This window comes from Rhea pennata, chromosome 24, assembly GCF_028389875.1.
Source record: "Rhea pennata isolate bPtePen1 chromosome 24, bPtePen1.pri, whole genome shotgun sequence".
Taxonomy (NCBI): domain Eukaryota; kingdom Metazoa; phylum Chordata; class Aves; order Rheiformes; family Rheidae; genus Rhea; species Rhea pennata.
The window spans coordinates 260,631-277,592 of NC_084686.1; the positions used below are offsets into that span (position 1 = coordinate 260,631).

The window sequence follows — 16,962 nt, forward strand, 5'->3', positions numbered from 1 at the left end:
AGCTGGCACCCAGCAACGGACACCAGGTTCTGCCTGCAGTCAAGTCTGGCAAGAGCAGAACTGCTGGGGCCATCCTGCCTAGCCACCCTCAAGGAGCCAGCAGCCAGGGGGTGGGAAGACTTGGTGTTTCAGAGGGACCTGGCCCCGCTCCATTGCCGTTTACACTCTTGCTTCCCTAGGGCCTGCAATTTCTTTCTGCTGTTTCCCCATGCTCACAATGCACCCTCCAAGAGCCCTGCAGGTCTCACCCCACACTGCGCACAGCTATGGAAGGGAGGGACCAAGACAATTTTGCCCTGTCTCACTCTCACATCAATCACTTGAAAGCATACGGGGGGGGGGGGGGGGGCAGGGGGAAGGAAGAAGAGAGCAGCTATCACAGTATACTGAATCCTTCCTGTCTTCTTCTCCAAACCCATCTAATCCCCACTCAGTTGGGACCCCCTCATAAAAATAAGAAGAGACAGGCCTTTCCTGGCATTTCCTTTTTCTGAAAAGGCTGTAAAATTTTCCAAGCATAGCCAGAGCCAGAGCAAAGTTTGTCAGGAGCTCAGCTCATTAGGCAGCTGCTCAAGGAGCCCCGCGGGAGGCGCAGGCTGCCTAATTCAAAACAGCCTGGACCTTGGAAAAGAAAATAGAAACCAGGCACTGAGAACAAGGGGGGCAGCTCACAGCTCCAAGCATAACCCCTGCTCTGGGAGTGCCCCATCCACAGGGCTCTAGAGGAGCCTTGGCCCCAGCCAAGGTGCCGTGGCCAGCCCAAGAGGAGCTGGCACAAGGCAGAGGAAATTCCAAGCCTGTTGCTTCTGGCAGCCACGCCAGGCCCTGGCTAGGACCTCGGCAACCTGGAAACCAGCTACTCAGCAATTTTCTTGCCATCCAAAGGGCTTGCTCTGAACCACAGTTTCACTCCCCCTCCACCCCCCAACCCTGCATCACAGCCCAATAGGCAGAGAACACGAGGTAAAAATCATTTGTTCAAAAGCAGTCGTGACCAAGGCCCCCAAAATGCTCAGTTACAGGACTGCAATCTGGAGCTGCTGCTGTTGCCCTATTTGCATCTAGGGGCGGGAAGAGCAGAGAAAACTTGCTTGGACCAGCCCTAGGTCTCCCCAGTTCCTTTTGCTCCTTGCCAGAGAAAAGTTCAAACAAGGCTGCACAGACACAGGACACAAGCAGCTTTCAGCCTAGCACAATTGCTGTGCTTCAGGCTTGACTGTGGCCGGACCAGCTCTGTGCAGGCCTGTCTGGCCTGATCCTCCATTTCAGACCAGCACTGGAACGTGTCCTACCAAGGACGCGGTGAAAACTCCAGTGCTGTAGGGGTTTCCACAGTCTTGGCCAGTTTGCTGTCAGGAAGAGTCACCCAGAGATTCATCTCTCGTTTTTCATTATTGCCCTTTGGAGCTCCCCAAACAAATTCCTTACTACCCTGAGGCTGCAGACCTCCAGGGCTGTGAGAGACCTACAGCACGGCTACTCAGGACCCTTGCAACCCAATTTTAAAACTCTACTGATTGCAGCCTCATACTGTGTCTTTTCTAAGAAACCAGGAGCCGAGCATACCATGACACATAGCAGCATGAAGCAACAATCACTTTACTCACTGCTGAAATGCAGTCACCTCTGAAGTCGAGCATGACAACTGTTCACTGGTACGCAGCTATTCAGTAGATTTTTTTTCTCTCTGTGAAGAGCATGTTAAGAAAATATTTTCTATTAAAGAAGACTGAAACACTCCACAGAATCCTTAGCTACAGAACACACTAACTGATGCACATCTGATGAGACAGTTATCAAGCCTTGGGTGTTAAGTCAAGAAGGTTCTCCATCAAGCTCACTTTTGAAAAGAACACATCATAACCAAGAGAAACAGTTTCCGTTAACTTAAACCCTGAAAAGAGACCTCAGTTTGGCTGTCGAGATTTAAGCCCAGCAGACCAAACAGCAGTGTAACTGAGGAATGTTCCCCAGCAGTCTAGGGAACATACCCCTGGCAGGTTAATGGGTGGCGAGATTGCACAGCCTCTGCTTGGGCAGCAGCAGCTCCACAGATAAAGGAGACCAACTGCTAGAGCTGCCAGTTCAATGCCAGTTCAAGACTGAGCTCTAAGCAGGCCCAGGCCTGCTTACTCCCAAACTTCATCGTCCAAGGAGAGAGTGGGGCCCCCTGCTGCCTCCACACAAGGGTATGGCATCCTAAGAAGAGGAGAATGACATTTTTCTGCATAGGATGAAGACACACATCATGGGCTTCTTTGTTTCCTCAGTCACATGTACAGCAGATAAAATGTGAAGGCCAAGCAGATACCATTTGAAGGCTATGCAAATGTTAGCCCCTGTAGTTACGTGGAGCCCATGATGCACAACACGTAAGGCCTAGCCACACACATACACACATTTCTCCAAATGCTATCACACAGAGATGAGGGCAGGATAGAAGGTTCACAGCTTGTAAATACTCATGTTCTCACTCACAGTGCACTGGCCACCTAGGTGGAGGGAGGGCAAGCTCATTGTACACCAGCCCTGCCAGTAGTCTTTCCCCTCTGCTGCTCACATCTAAGACTCCTCTCCTGTCCTCAACAGAGCATCCTGACCCCTCAGTCACAAAAGCCAAATCCTTGTGCACTCTGCAAAAGACATGACAGTACCTTCATGGAACATGGTTCTCCTGGGAGAACCAGACATTCTATTCACTAGCCAAGAACTAGCCAAGTTTTTTACTTCTGCTGTAACCACACCAGTAACAGCTTTCTAAATCACAGTTCTCTCAACAGGTCAAATCCTTGAGGCTAGAGGTTAAACACTTTGGGAGTGAGAAGCTCACAAAAGCATTGAGCACCTAGGATACTTCACAAAGGAAGCTGCTGATCTCAAGCTTCTCAGGGGACTGGAAAAGCCCACTTTTGCCTCAGCTCAAATAGGAGGCGGAGGCATCTAAGACTGAGTAGAACAGCGAGAAAGAACCAAGAATCCTGGCTCCTAGCCCTAGCTCTGCCCCATATTCACTTCCTGTCTTTGGTGAAGTCATTTCCTTTCACTTTTCCTCTCAATCTGTATTTTCAAGGAGGTGGGAAAAAAAAAGTCTTTGCTTCTGTAGAATGCTAGAAATCTCCTCGGGATTGTGACTGTGCAGAACACTGCTGCTGCCAGAGGCTGGAAGACGCACAACATGCACAGAGCCATACTGCTCACATAAACCCCAGCAGAGCCTGGCATTTCCTGTGCTTACATTTCAAGAAGCACAGAGTCTGTAAACAGTCAGGGTTATGGAGCATCTTTTACACAAACCATATTCTGGCTTGTTTCTTTCCTCGGTCACTGCATTAAGAAGCAGAACAACAAAAAAAGAAAGCTTTGCAGCTGAACTGTAACAGAAAGAGCAGTGCAACTGCATGCAGCACTGCTTTGGACAGCAGACGTACAAGGAGGCAGCCCTCAAAACGGTAGTAGCAAGGATGAGAGAAAATACAGCAAGCAGAGAAGCAGGATTAAAAATCAACCTAGCCAGCGGCCTGAAGAAGCAGGAAGGAGCAGAGGTGTTCAAGCTGCCTAAGAGGCTTCAGCCCTCCAGCTTTTCAGCAGATCAATCCTGTGGCCCCACACATACTTTAGGGCCAGGGAAAACCAGTAGGTAGAGACAAGAACAAGGAGCACTCTGTGGTTTTGCTTGGTATTTCAGGACATCTCTCATACAGGAGGAGCTCTGCTTTGCTTTTCAAGTCTCGCCCTCTCTGGCACAGATCACCAACTTGGCTTCTGGCCCAGAACTTGGCTCCAGTAAAGCTCCTCACCAAACCAGGAGACGCCTCACCTCGGGGCACAGCATATAGCCCCATCTTAAAGCCATCTTGGGACTACTACCACTAGCACTTAAAGGCTCCCAATCATGCTGTAGCTGGGATTCAGTATCTTGAGTCACAAGTAAAACCTGCGCTCTAACTCCTGCTCTTGGAGGAAGCAAAGCCCAGCAACAACAGTGCAGGTTCTCTGTTTTGTGCAGCAGCTATGGAATTCCTGGAGGCAGTGGGAGTTAGCAGTTGCAGTGGGGTTCTTATTTTCTGTTCCTTCACCAAAGCTGAATAGGTCACTCAACACGAAAAGTGAAGCCTGTTCCTTCTACACTAGGGACCTGGGAATACGAAAATTTGTGAAGCACATGAGGTAAAGTGGTACTGTAATTCAATCTATTATCCTTTAAGCAGATCCCTGGAGGAAAGGGGGAAAAAAAAAAAAAAAAAAAAAAAAAAAAAAAAAGACTTTCTTCTCGGAAGACTAAGCGCAGAAAACAAAAATTTTCATCGAGAAATCTGGACTTCTCAGAGCCTCTGGAATGGCAGAAACCATGTGGTTCCTCCATATAGCCAAGGCCAGCATGTCTCCCTCTTGGAAAGGGACTGAAAGAAAAGGACAAGTCAAAACGAGGGCCAAGAGTGGGTAAAGCACACGACATCCCAATGCCTCCACAGTGATTCTGCTGAAATCAGCAGCATAACAATTTAGCCACTGCTGTCCAACTGAGCTGCTGAGAGACAGGACTACCTAGCATAGAATAGTCCTGAGCTAATGCAGTTGCAACAGCTTTGGAACTAAGCTGGCTGTGCCCCATCAGCAGGGAGTGCGGCTGAAGCTGGCATATGATCTGTCTGTATCCGAGGACGAGAGTCTTCCAGAGATTCCCAGGCATAGCTAGCATGTTGTTTCACCACAGTTGTCCTGAAAGATGCAGCATGACAGATTGTGCGGGACAGATAAAGTCCTTGTCCTCCTATCGTTGGCAATGCAGAAGGGCTGGAAAACACTGCCTGGTGCACTCTTCTAGTGGCTCTGAAAGGATGCAGAGATACAGAGGAGACATCTGTGCCTGCTGCTCAGATTCCAGTAGCTGCAGAAGAACCACCCCATCTCTCCAGAGAGAGCTGACAGCTGAGCAAGTATGAAGCAGGCCTCATCCCCCTTGCTGCAGCCAGCCTGGGCATATCCTCCTGGGGAGGAGAACAGGCTCCCACCCCACTGTGCACAGTAGTGCACCTGATTAGCCTCATTCTGCCTTCTCCAGAGAGGGTGATGGCTGGCACCAAGACAATCCTGCAGGGCTCTGGTGCCGCATGTCACCAATGGTCTACCCCACAGCAGAAGCACAAGCTGGGAAAGGAGGGCAGCAGCAACCCCCTCCACATTTTGTTAGGGCTCAGACCCAGTCAGGAAAAAGAACATCAGCATCTCTATTTCTAAGGCTCAGCATAAGCTTTGGATAGTTGTGTGGAGGCATCACTGGCATCACATGCCCCCTTTCCTGCTGTACTAGAGACCAGAATGTCCAGGGCACTGACAAGCACAGCCCTGTTTGCCAAGGACATGGGGAGCATGCAAGGCTCCTGGCAACCTGCCCCTCCTTTATGTGGCTCTCCCTTAAATCAAAAGCAGGTGCCAGTGACACTAAGTGCTTCCTCTGTGCTGACTCCAGCAGAGCAGTGCCTCGTGGCAAGTACAAATGCCACTGTGAACTGGTCCCAATTAGAAAAAAGATCCATCACTCTCTCCATCTTTGACAAGGAATAGAGTTTCAAAGAAAATCAGGTAGAGGAGAAAACAAAAACAACTCCCCATTCCTACGAACGGCCTGGTGCCAAGCAGATGACCTGGAACATGCACTACAGAAGGAAGAAGGGTGCCTCTGATCTGTGCCATGTGGTTTGGCTAGTGCTGCCTCCCAGGGAGAGGCTGAGGAAGGGCAAGAAACAGCAACACAGAACCCATCTCTGCCATTCTCTGGTAATAATTCCTGGGTGCATTCTTCTCAGAGATTTCCAGGGCAGCGATCATAGAATCAGAGGAGAAATCAGAGGACCAATGAGCAGTCTGTGAAGCAGATAGCTTCACAACAGAACTCAGGAAAAAACAAAGAATCTTGTTTTTACCACCTTGACCTCCCTCCCCAAATGTCAGAATTGATGAAAACGCAGAACTGAGAAGCAAAGGAACTGTAATGTCTCCATTACAAACATTTTGAATGCTAAAACATTCAAGGGTAATTATAGTCTTTTGGGGAGCAACAGACTACACAAAGCCTGTATCCAAAGCTCCCATGCCTACTGGAAACAACAACCAACCACGTGTGAGATAAACAGAAAATGTTTTTGCTGGTCAACATCTTCCTAGGAGAAGAAACTCAGTCCAGCAGAGCTGAGTGACGCTGAGGCCTGACCTGTATTAGATTTTGATTTGCCAGAAGAGTCATGCTGGCAATCCTCCTAACACTTTGCTGACGCAGCTTAAATAACACCGACAAAACATTGCTGTATCTGTATATTTTATCTCTATGATATCTACACATACATATCTATGCATCAAGATTTCAATTAAAAACATCATACAAAGTTACAAAGCTAGCCTAATTCTCTCATTCTTCCCTTCTTTCTGAGCCAGGCAGAGACACTGGCATGACTCCGGGTCTTTGCCAGAAGAGCAATAGTGAAGGGAAAATAACATTTGTGGGGCAAATTCCAGGCTTCTGTTCAGCTAAGGCTGTGGGGGAATTACCAGCGTCTCTGGGGAGACAACACAACAGAAAGAACCAACTTACTCCAGTATGGCTTTGGAATGGATGGAGTAGATGAACAGACAGCCTCTCTGACATGCTTCTTGCTATCCCATGGAATTCAAAGGTGGATAGAGTAGAAGAAAAGCCATATTAGATGGAGTTTGGAGAGCACCTGCTGAGACAGCAAGGAGCTTGAAAGACTACGTCTATAGTAAAGAGACTTGCAGGCGAGATGGACCTGTGCTGCATTCTCAGAAAAGAATAGTAAGTTTCTGCCGAGTACATTTTCCCATGGTACATTCAGAAAAGGGGTGCTTGGGAGACCCAACAGTCAAGATACTTAAAACTGGATAGAGTCCTAAGGCATTCACCGCTGGAAAACAACTTAAGGCATCCCCAGGAGATAGCTAGTCTCTAACAGCTTAGAGCTTATCTTAACAGTTGAAATACACAACTACTCCCAACAAGAACACATTCGGATCAGAAAATGGACACAGACACATACTGGAGCACGCTAATAGCTAAAGCTTCACTCTTGCCACCAGTTGTGCCTGATGCAATCACCTAAGGCAGCACAGAGGTAGATGTCATGACGGCAACTCTGAACCAGAAAGTGTATGGAAAACAATCACAAGATCGTATTTTACTCGAACTCTGCAACCAACTGAAGATGACAAGAGTAAACCGTGAAGAGAGCACCACCTCCACAACAATAAGAAACTGTCAGCTGTTTGGACACAGCTGATGTTCCCTGAGGAGGGAGTCAAGAGCCTCCTGTCTAGCTAATGTGCCCTTTCACACCTCTTTGCATAGCAAGCACTGCCAGGAGGAAAAGAACTCACATTGTTTCAGGAGGAAAGGGCATCAAAGAAGGGATGAAAAAGCAAAGTTTTTTTCCCCAGAACAGTAGGTATAGAGGAAGTCATGCCAGCAAGGTTGAAGAGTCAATAGAAAAGTCAAAGACTGAGTTGAACTTAGACCTCAGAGATTTCAAGCCAACACAAGCAAGATGTGCGGCCCTATGGACTTGAGTTAGCCTAGTGTTACACAAAAGGTGAACTCCAGGGTGTCCTAGGCAGCTGGCAGCTGCCCTGCAACAGCACAGCCCCGTGAGCTCAGTAGTTCCAGATTTGTGATGGCCAAGTCACCTCAAGTAGCAGGCTTCAGTTTGTCCCCTCTGTAATACAGTGCCAAAAGAGCCACCTCCTAGTAACAAGAGAGCAAGGAGTAAAAGTTAGAAGGCCTCAAAATACAAAACAATTATTTTTCGTTCTTCAACAGAGCAAAATCCATAGTTTTACGTTTGTGAGTGAGCTTTCACCTGGCTCATGCCAGGGTTTGGCAGGGGTCTGGAGGAAGGGAAGAAATTTAAAACTTTCAAAAGTAGAGAGATGTAGTGGCACCTATAACATTATCAATAGAAAATACTGAGCATGAGAAGATGGGTTTCGCAGGTACTGAAGATACTAGTCAGGCTAGTGGGGAGGAAAAGATCACACTATCTGCACAGCCGAAATAGCAGAATACATGTTAAAAGACAAAAGGAAAAAAACATTGATAACACTTAGGGTATGGATACTCTGGAAAGAAGTCCCCATTGGGATTGACAATTACTAAAGAAAAAGCACACAGAAAGAGCATCTTTCTGTCAAGGACAGAGAGAAACATGCAACAACATGCACTTTGCGATTTTTGTATTAGTACCAGCCATAGGTGTATTACACATGTGTGGCTACAGCTGGTGTTATCATAGGCATTGGAGTTAAAGGAGTTCTTGCTTCAGTATTGAAACAGACTTGCCACGTGATCTTGGGCAAATCACTTCCTCTGTGACTCAGTTTTCTTATCCCTCCTGCTGCGAAAGTAGCAAAAACAATGCCCACACCCCTTTGCAGAAACCTGGGAACTGACAGACGGAACAAGCTGCACGTCCTTACTGCGTGCCTGGCATGAAACAGCATTTGGACGGGATGAAGAGTAGTAGCTATGTGCACAGGAGATCAGGCTCCACAGGTCAAGAGCAGACACCTAAACCCCTCGTCACACTGCTCTGTAAGTAAGCACCACCACTTAAGGTGTGCAGTTGTCATTTGTGCCACACTGTCAGGAACCTTTTGCCTCATACACCTAGGACACAACCGTATACCCTGTCAAATAGCCTTGCCCCCAAGGCATGCAGACGCTGCATACAACACCACAACAGCCTGCCCTGTCATGTAGTATTACTTATGTGTTCAGATATGCATCCTTCTCACATTTCCACTCCAGCAAGTGGTTCCTAGCAGAGCAGAGCCAGGATGAACACACCACCTGCTAGAGACACTTCCCTACCACAACACAGTGAAGGGCTTGTTAACATCAGTTTCTGTGCGTAGCTCAAGGAAAATGAAAGAACATATGTATGGAATTTTCCCCCTTGGTTCAAACCAACTGAACACCTGATTTGCCTCAAGAGAGAACAGAAACAGGTCTACTAGGATGCCTTGAGAAAGACAGCAGAGCTCTTCCCTGGATGAACCCTCCTCTAGGATGGGCTCAAACAGGAGCATTTTTTTCAACCCCACGTGAAAGGCAATGACTCCACATAAGGGAACTCTAATTCCAATCCTCCCCTGGGCTTTCACACAACTGAGTATCTCACAAAATCCATAGCAGCCCGGGTAGAATTGAGCACAGCACAGATTAGCTCCTCACAAGTAGAGTAGAGCTCCAGTTCAGAATCTTTGGTCCTCAGGGAATGAACCAGCAGAAGCAGCGACAGAGTAAAAGGACCCCCAAAAAGCAGTCTCTGAAACATAAAAACAAAGTGGGAAGGGCCAAACAGACTAGAGGTGATGTCCAGGACATGCCCAGAAGAAGGAGCGCTGACAACAAATCCCTAGCTTGCATCTCCAGTGAGCAACTCTTCCCAGATTAGCCTGTACACCACAATGGAGGGCTGAATCCCCCACAGCACTGCTCGAGCCGCAGGCTGAGCAGCAGACACAGAAAGCACAGATCTACGTGGGAAACGCCACCTGATCTACAAGCTGGACCTGAGGCCAGTGCCCTTTTCCACAAGAAGTTCTTGTCACCTCTGTCTAGGAACGCATCAATGCCGCTACCTCCACCCACAAAACCAAGCCGCCCCCTGGGAGATGTAGTAAGACGGTTCGCTCCTTCTCCGGAAAGCCAGCGCAGAGCTTGCCCATTATCTACCGCGCTGCCTCTGCTGCGGCTGGAGCACGCTTGCTGCGCACGCCAAGAGCCCCGCAGCCCGCCGCGAAGCCGGAGCACGAAACCCAGAGGCAAAGCCTCGCGGCCGAGCAGCGAGACGCACAGACGCGCACCGAGGACTACGGGTCCCAGAAGCCCCCGGCCGCTCTGCGCGCACTGGCTGCGCTCGGATTCCAGTCGGGGAGTGCTGCCCTGCCACTGGGCGTCCGCGCTGCCCGTCACCCCGCCCGCCGCCAGCCAGGCGGGCTGCAAATGACAGCCATAAGCCTGGCTGCGGGCTCGCGGCCGCCGCGCAAGAGCGCCGGGCAGGCGGCGCCGGGCGGCCTGCTCCGCGGGCCGGGGCGCCGGCCGCCGCGCAGCGCCGTCTCCCGAGCGCCGAACAATGGGGCTGCCGGCAGCGGCGACGCTCGGGCGGCGGCGGGGCAGGGCACGGGCACGGGCACGGGCACTCACCTCGCTGGCGGCGCGGCTCAGGGCAGGCCGGCCGAGCCCGCCATGGCGGCGCGGCGCTGCTCCGCGGACTGCTCAGCACTCGCCGGCGGCGCGGGGCGCGGCGCGGGGCCAGCCATGCAGGCCGCGCTCATGGCTCGGCCGGCCGCCGCTCGCCGCGGGGCTCCACCGCGGGCTGCCGCCGCGCGAGGCGTGCGGAGGGCGCTGCCTCGCGCCCCGCCGCGCCGCTCCTTTCACTTTCGCTGGCGGCGGCTCCAGCCCGCGCCTGCCGGCAGAGGTCGGCGGCCGGCCGCGGCGAGCACCAACTTCCCTCCCGGCCCCAAGTTGCGCGCCGCTTCCCTGCGGTGCGGGCGGCCGGGCGCTGCCGGGGGGCTCCGGGGCCGGCGGCCGCTGCGGCGCGGGCGGGGACGCCGTGGCGAGGGGCAAGGCTCTGCGTGCCGAGTGCTCCTTTCTCCGCCGGAGCCTGAATAATCATTTGGAGAAACAGGATCATTCACTTTCCTCCGTGCAAGGAGCCAAGCGCTGCCCTGTCAAAATAAAAGCCCCGCTCGCTCCGCCGCTGATTAACTGCTTCCTAATCTCGGGCTCTCCGCCGGCCTCCCAGCGGCCTGCCGGGGACGAGCACCTTGCGAGGGCGGCGCTGGAGGCGCCCGGCCCCGGCCCCCGGCGCGGCCGCCTGGACGGGCCGCGGGTCCCGCCGCCCGCCCTCCGCCAGGCGCGGGCCCGGCTCGGCAGCGCTCGCCGCCGCCAGGCTGCCCCCTCCACCCGCCCGCTTCGGCGGCGTAGTTCGCCCGCCTTTCACATCTTCACCAAGGTTTCCATTTGGCTCAGGGGCATCGCTGAATCCCAACACCTTCCTCTGCAACAAGGAGCCACTCCAAGATGCCCGAGGAGGGATGTGGAAGGTGGGGCAGGCCCAAAGCTGAGCCCAGGCAAAGCCTCCAGCCTCAGCTTCACCAGGGCTCTGCCACTGCAAAGATTGCAAGGAAGGCAACACAGTAGTTTTGCAAGGGATGCAGACAAAATGGCCTCATTTCTACAAGCAGCCAGCAAGAGAGAAACTTCCATTCAAACCATGCATGTTGTAGAATGAGGCAAGTGGCAAAACAAAAATGAGGGTCACAAGAGTGGGTTCAGCATATTACATCCTTGCCACAGGCACTGCAACTCCCTGCGTGGAACAGCTACTATGTCCACAGCCAAGGAGAAGTTGCAGAAATGGAGAGGAGCATTACACGCAAAAGCAGGGCCTCTCCACTTCAAACCATGCGTGCACGGTATGAATGCTTGAGGAGACATGCCCAGAAAGAGCTGGGCACTGCCAGGCACTGTGAAGTTAATGGCACGGCCACACTGGCCTTCTCAACAGCTGCGCCCGGCTTCCATGGTAACCAGCTAAGAGGAAAGAAACAACTGCCAGGTACAAGGATGAATGGAGATTTCTAACTTGACACAGTGGTTGAACTACCAGGTAAGTCAGGAGCTGCCAGGAGAATCCAACTCCTGGTTGTGGTCAGTTGGGGAAAACTGTACCTGACACCTGATTTAAAGTTGTATGTGACCTCCTAAGTGGAGGCACCTATCTCCCAGCAAGCGATTATCCAAATATATGTCTGACTATACTGGCAGAAATATTATCTATCCAGTTATCACACACAAACACCATTAGAGATGGGTCTCAGAACTGCTTGTATACTTCTCTGCCTCCAGTGAATACCTAGACTTCTCCATAACAGCATCAGTACTTTTGTTAGTGGGCATCCTTCTATCGCCAAGGCTGGATTTATCAGCTGAAACATTAGCCTGCTCTGATCCATCAGTACACTTCAAATTGCCCACTCCCTTCTTCAGACAAAACTCCGCAAGTCTCACAATCAATTGGGCTGACATAGCACATATCCTGCTCTTGCACCTTACTCTGCCGGAGGCTTCACACCTGAGCCCTCTGTGTTGTGTTTCCTACAGGCTGTGCACAAGACACACAGGTACATATATGGCTGGCCTCAATATCTCACAGTGCTTGTATGCTACTGTCTTTGCCAACAAGTCTTCTACACCCTCCAGAAACAAATGTCAAGTACCCCAACATGGAGCTGGCCTTACTCTCCCCCTATGTTTCGTACGTTCATACCGCACCTACTTTTCCAGGACTTGAATGGTGTCTTCACTCACCCTTCTAATCAGAACAGAAAAGATCCTGAAGGGTGTGTTAGCTAGGGAGAGTTTAACCACTCTCCTCCACTGAGCAAGTCTCTGTAGCCAACTGAACTTGGGGGACAGAGGTACTGCAGGGGGTGAAGCAGATGAGACCCAAAGAGATGAAGGGAAGTTAGATGATTGTAGCTAGCTGGCTATACACTCAGGTGGAAATTATGTCCATTTCAAATACACAATTTGCTTCAGCTGGGTGGCAAGAATATAGCCCTCCAAGCAGCCTATGGCACAGACCTCAGGAGCTGTAGCCCAACTGGGAGTCTGCTGCTGCTACAGGCGTCATAAATACAGCTGAGAAAGGACACAGCTGGCTTACTGGCTGCCTGTGCTCTTTGCAGCACCCCCCGCCCCCCACTTTAGAAGCAGAAGGGAGCTGTACAAATGCACATGCATTAGGCTATTAAGCCAGTCCACCCGCTTCTGGATGATGCCAGCAGCATCCTAACCAGGATGTGTCACCTTCCTGTCTGCAATGCACTAACTGTTCAGGGGTGGGCTGGGAAGAGAAGAGAGAGCTGGAGGCAGGGACCACTTGGCAGGATCTTAAAACATTGCAGAGCTAAAGGGGATCCAGGGACAAGCAATCAATCTCAGCTTATGGGAAGCAGCAGCCTTAATTGGAAATGAAAATACACCTTTCCCTCTTGCTCTGTGTGCATGTACATCAGTGGCCACTACCAGAGAAAGACCCTTGGTTATTAACCCTCCCCTGGCTAGGAGTAAGCAATGATACAGCAAGAAAGTAAATGTGGCCCCATGAAAACAGATGGAGGAGTCAGATCCAGGCTTGCAGCTGCTGCACCAAGACCTCTGAGCCCTTCAGGCACCTTAATCTAGACAGTTGTTAGTCTAGACCAAAACATGTTTAACAGATCTCAGGAAAATATATTGGAGGTACAGAAAGAAGTGCTGCTCTCTGAGCAGAAGGCACTGCTCCTTCCTTTGGCACATGACAAAGTCAGAAGTGCTGAGCGCAGTGTACAGGGCAATGTCCTGTCCTCGCCCAGGCGCTGCCGGGCCACGGGGAGCTGTAGTCCCGTTTTACCCGCGAACGGGTGCCTCTCGGCAGCCGGAAAGCCGCGGCGCCGGGCGAGCAGGCGAGGCGCCGGCTGCCCCCGCGAGCTGGCAGGAGCGCCGCGGCCCAGGGGCGCCCGGCGCGGCGCGGCGCTGGCCCCGCTGCGCCCCCTAGCGACGCGCGCCCGCCCCGCCCGCCGCCGCCGCAGGGAGGGGAGGGCGCGGAGGGCCGCGCCGCGCCGCGCGCCCCGTGCGCGGGAGGGCAAGGCCTGAGCACCCCGCTCGCGGCAGAGGAGCGGCGCGCAGCCGGCCTGCGCCTCGCGCTCTTTGGGCAGCTGAGGCGCGCACCTGCACGCGGCGCAGGAGCACGGGGAAGCGAGCGAGCCGGGGCACCGGGAGCAGAGCTCGCCAACATTCGTACTGCACCTAAGTGAACGCTGCTGCCGCCCTATTCCCCACCAGGAGAGGCAGCAGCTCGGATTTGCTGAGGCCAATGGTTCCTTCGGCCTTTTGGGGTCTTAGTTTTGAGCAAGCTGGGGTAGCATGAATAAATACAAGCAGCCTGAGAGCCAAACGCACAACTTAGCAAAGCAAATTTCAGCTACTGCAGCCAAGAGACACCAGGAGAGGGAGGAGACAAGCATACACATTGTTCCCAAACCCAAACAGAAACGATCAGAAATTCTTTGAAGGTGTTTTCCCTGAGGCACAGAATGGCTTCACCCATCTACAGAAACACCTGGGGAAACCAGCCAAGGCCAAAGCAGACAAAAGGGACAATTTGCCAGTGCTCCTTTCCTCACCCTGGGTCTTCATCACCACTTAGCCCTGCGGGAACAAGCAGGCTCCACATAAGGGACCTCTTTGCAAAAAGCAGAAACAAGCACCAGGGGCGTTAAGCCTGAGTACACAGCACCAGGGAGCAGCAGGTCCTTGTCAGCCGCTCACCCCTGCCTGGGATTCAAACGCTAATGCTAGTGGGATTGGGAACCTGAAGAAGCAGCTCAGCGTAGTAACAAAAACATGAAAGGCAGGCAACTTGCATTTGCTTACACCAATCACACAGCCACGTTCTGATATACCTCTCCCAGGGACCAGGGCGGCCATAGAGATTCCTGCCTCATCGGTGGGGTCCCAAGCACCCAACAACCAAATAGCGATTTAGTTCAGGCTGTCATCCTTCTCAGTAGCAGTACAGGGTTCACGTCCCTGCACACAGCACGCTAAGGCACATGAGGTACGTGGAAGTGCCCAAATACTGCCGTGTGCCACAGTGGCCACTAGTGTGCTCCATGACACCAGGCAGGGGCAGTTCCTTCCCTCAGCTGTGTATGATCCAGAGGGGACATGCAGAGCCACCTGTTCTCCCAGTGCTCTGGCCACTTCTCCCTCTCGCTCCTTCCCTTCCCCTTGGCCTCCCTGGCTTCCTACATCACAGCCCCTCATGTCTCTTCCAGACTGTACACATGAAAGCGATAGAGTAAGACTGCAAAAGGTCAGCAGGAGGACCAGCCGCTGCCGGCTCAGTGCTGAGCCTCTGTCTTTAATTAACATCTGCTGGGCTAGCCGCCCTCCCTGCACTTGACTCTGACTCCCAGTCTCCTCTTCCCTCCTCTATCATTACGCCCACACTAGGAGAGACAGGGAGGGGAGGAGATGGGGGAAGCAGAGTCCTTGGAGCTCCTCAAAGCCTTCCCATGCCAACAACAACAACACATCAGCAGCTCATTCCAGGAGCTGCCTGGTACATCAGCATGTCAGTGAGCCCGCAGCTGAGCAGCCCAGACTGGCTGTGACCTGCCCCTCCCTTGCACAGGGTTTCCTGCCTTAGGGCCACAGAGATTTTTCCCTATGTATTTTTTCCTATCAAATCAATGCTAATGAGAAGTGCTTGACAGCTCAGGAGGCAAGGGCCTGCCCCCTCATTACCAGGCTAGAATATGTACAGGTCATTTCTAACAATATGCCAATTCTTTTCTCCCCAAGGTAGATTCCTCTAGCGGCAAGAGTTCTGTCTCCTTGGCTCTTGCAGACCACAACCCCCTGCTCACAACAGCGCAAGGATAACAAGCAAAATGTATGCACAGGAGCCCAAAGTCTCCCTCCAAAACTAGTCTCCCCAGGGCCAAGGAACAAGAGGCAGACACCTGTGACCACGCGAAGAATTAAGACCAGCAACTGATAAATTTTACTTTGCTAAGATGCACGTTATGCTTTGCTAGGATCACAGTACACAAATTCCCCCCAGAGTCTCTGCACTACAGTTAGTAATGGAAATAACCCTAAGGACAAGCTGGCATTGTTCCAGAGCTACACCTTGAGGAACAAAAGGGTTAATTGCCCTGGAATGGACTAATCTGGACTCATCACATGATGCTGCTCTATTTTGAGCTATAAAGCCTAGGAAGTTTGTGTTTTGTTTTTTAAAGCATGACACTACTTCAATTTTTATTTTACTCTGCATCCTTTCCTAAAAGTACACTAGGAGTTAAGCTGTACAGTTCCTTGAAGAGAGAGAACTACCCTTCATGCCACAAAAGCAGATATATTCAGCCCTCAAGTCTCTGGATTATTTTCTTCTCCATTTGATAAAAACAGGAGATAAAGCAAGGCCACAAAGTTCAAGTGCAGATTTGGAACCTTCTCAACATCTGCACTGTTGAATGACAGTTCGGTTCAGGTTAGTCCATGCAAACACATATGTGTTTTGTTCTGCTGAGTAACTAGGGCAAAGAGCTTGCACAAGGCAAGTTGGAAAGCACAGGCCAGGAGAAAAGGGAACTAAAGGTAGGATACAGAAGATACTAGGCTACAGGGCCAGAACCATCTGCCGGGCCCTATTATGCTTTTGCTGATAAGGACATGTGGAGTAAATGAAATCCAGCTCCCAAACAACTTTAATGCCCTGGGATTTGTTCATTCCTATGATCTCTCCAGAATGCCTGCCCCAAGCTCAATCCTTTGCAAGACCCCTGTGGGCAAGGCCCTCATTACAGTTATGAATATGATTAATTAGGTCCAATTAACTATACTGGAGTTAATGATGTGACTCACAGTTAGTTGAAGCTGTCTCTGTGAGTGTTTCCCTAGTGGCTCACTCCAATTCCAGACCATCCCCTGGTAGAGACCCTGGAGATGGAAGAGTCCTGATGTACTGGGATGAAGGGAACAAGTCTGGTGCTGTGAAGTGCTTGTTTCAGTAACAATCTTCTACACTTTGCTGATCCATGTATCTCAGCACAGAGGTATAGGAAAGAGATTGCCAGAGCCCCATGGTGATGGGCAGGTCTGGCACAAAAGACCAGTCAGTCCCTTTGTTTGTAGCAAAGGCATCTACCATAAGGTGTAGTGTGAGGAGTTGGTGGCAGCTCCAGGGCCAAATCCACAGACCTGGCAGATGCAGACTCAGACTCATTCCACGTTTCCCAGGAAAGGCAAAGGTCCAGAGAGGAGATAAAAGAGGCTACATTACTGCTGTGGAGGTGGCCTAAAAATATCTCGTCAGTTCTCCCTGAGGTGCT

General features: G+C 51.5%; 1 protein-coding gene across 2 annotated transcripts in view; it reads right to left on the bottom strand.

Annotated features, from left to right (window-relative positions):
• BCL9L (BCL9 like) overlaps positions 1 to 16,962 on the bottom strand; it is an 87,920-nt gene that overhangs the window by 49,962 nt on the left and 20,996 nt on the right. The window contains exon 1 of one of the 2 annotated variants that reach the window (XM_062594693.1): positions 10,217 to 10,300. The exons of the other annotated variant lie outside the window; for it this stretch is intronic. The gene's annotated coding sequence lies outside the window, so the exon portion shown is untranslated. Of the gene's footprint in view, positions 1 to 10,216; positions 10,301 to 16,962 lie in introns of those variants that run through there. 2 annotated transcript variants of the gene reach the window in all.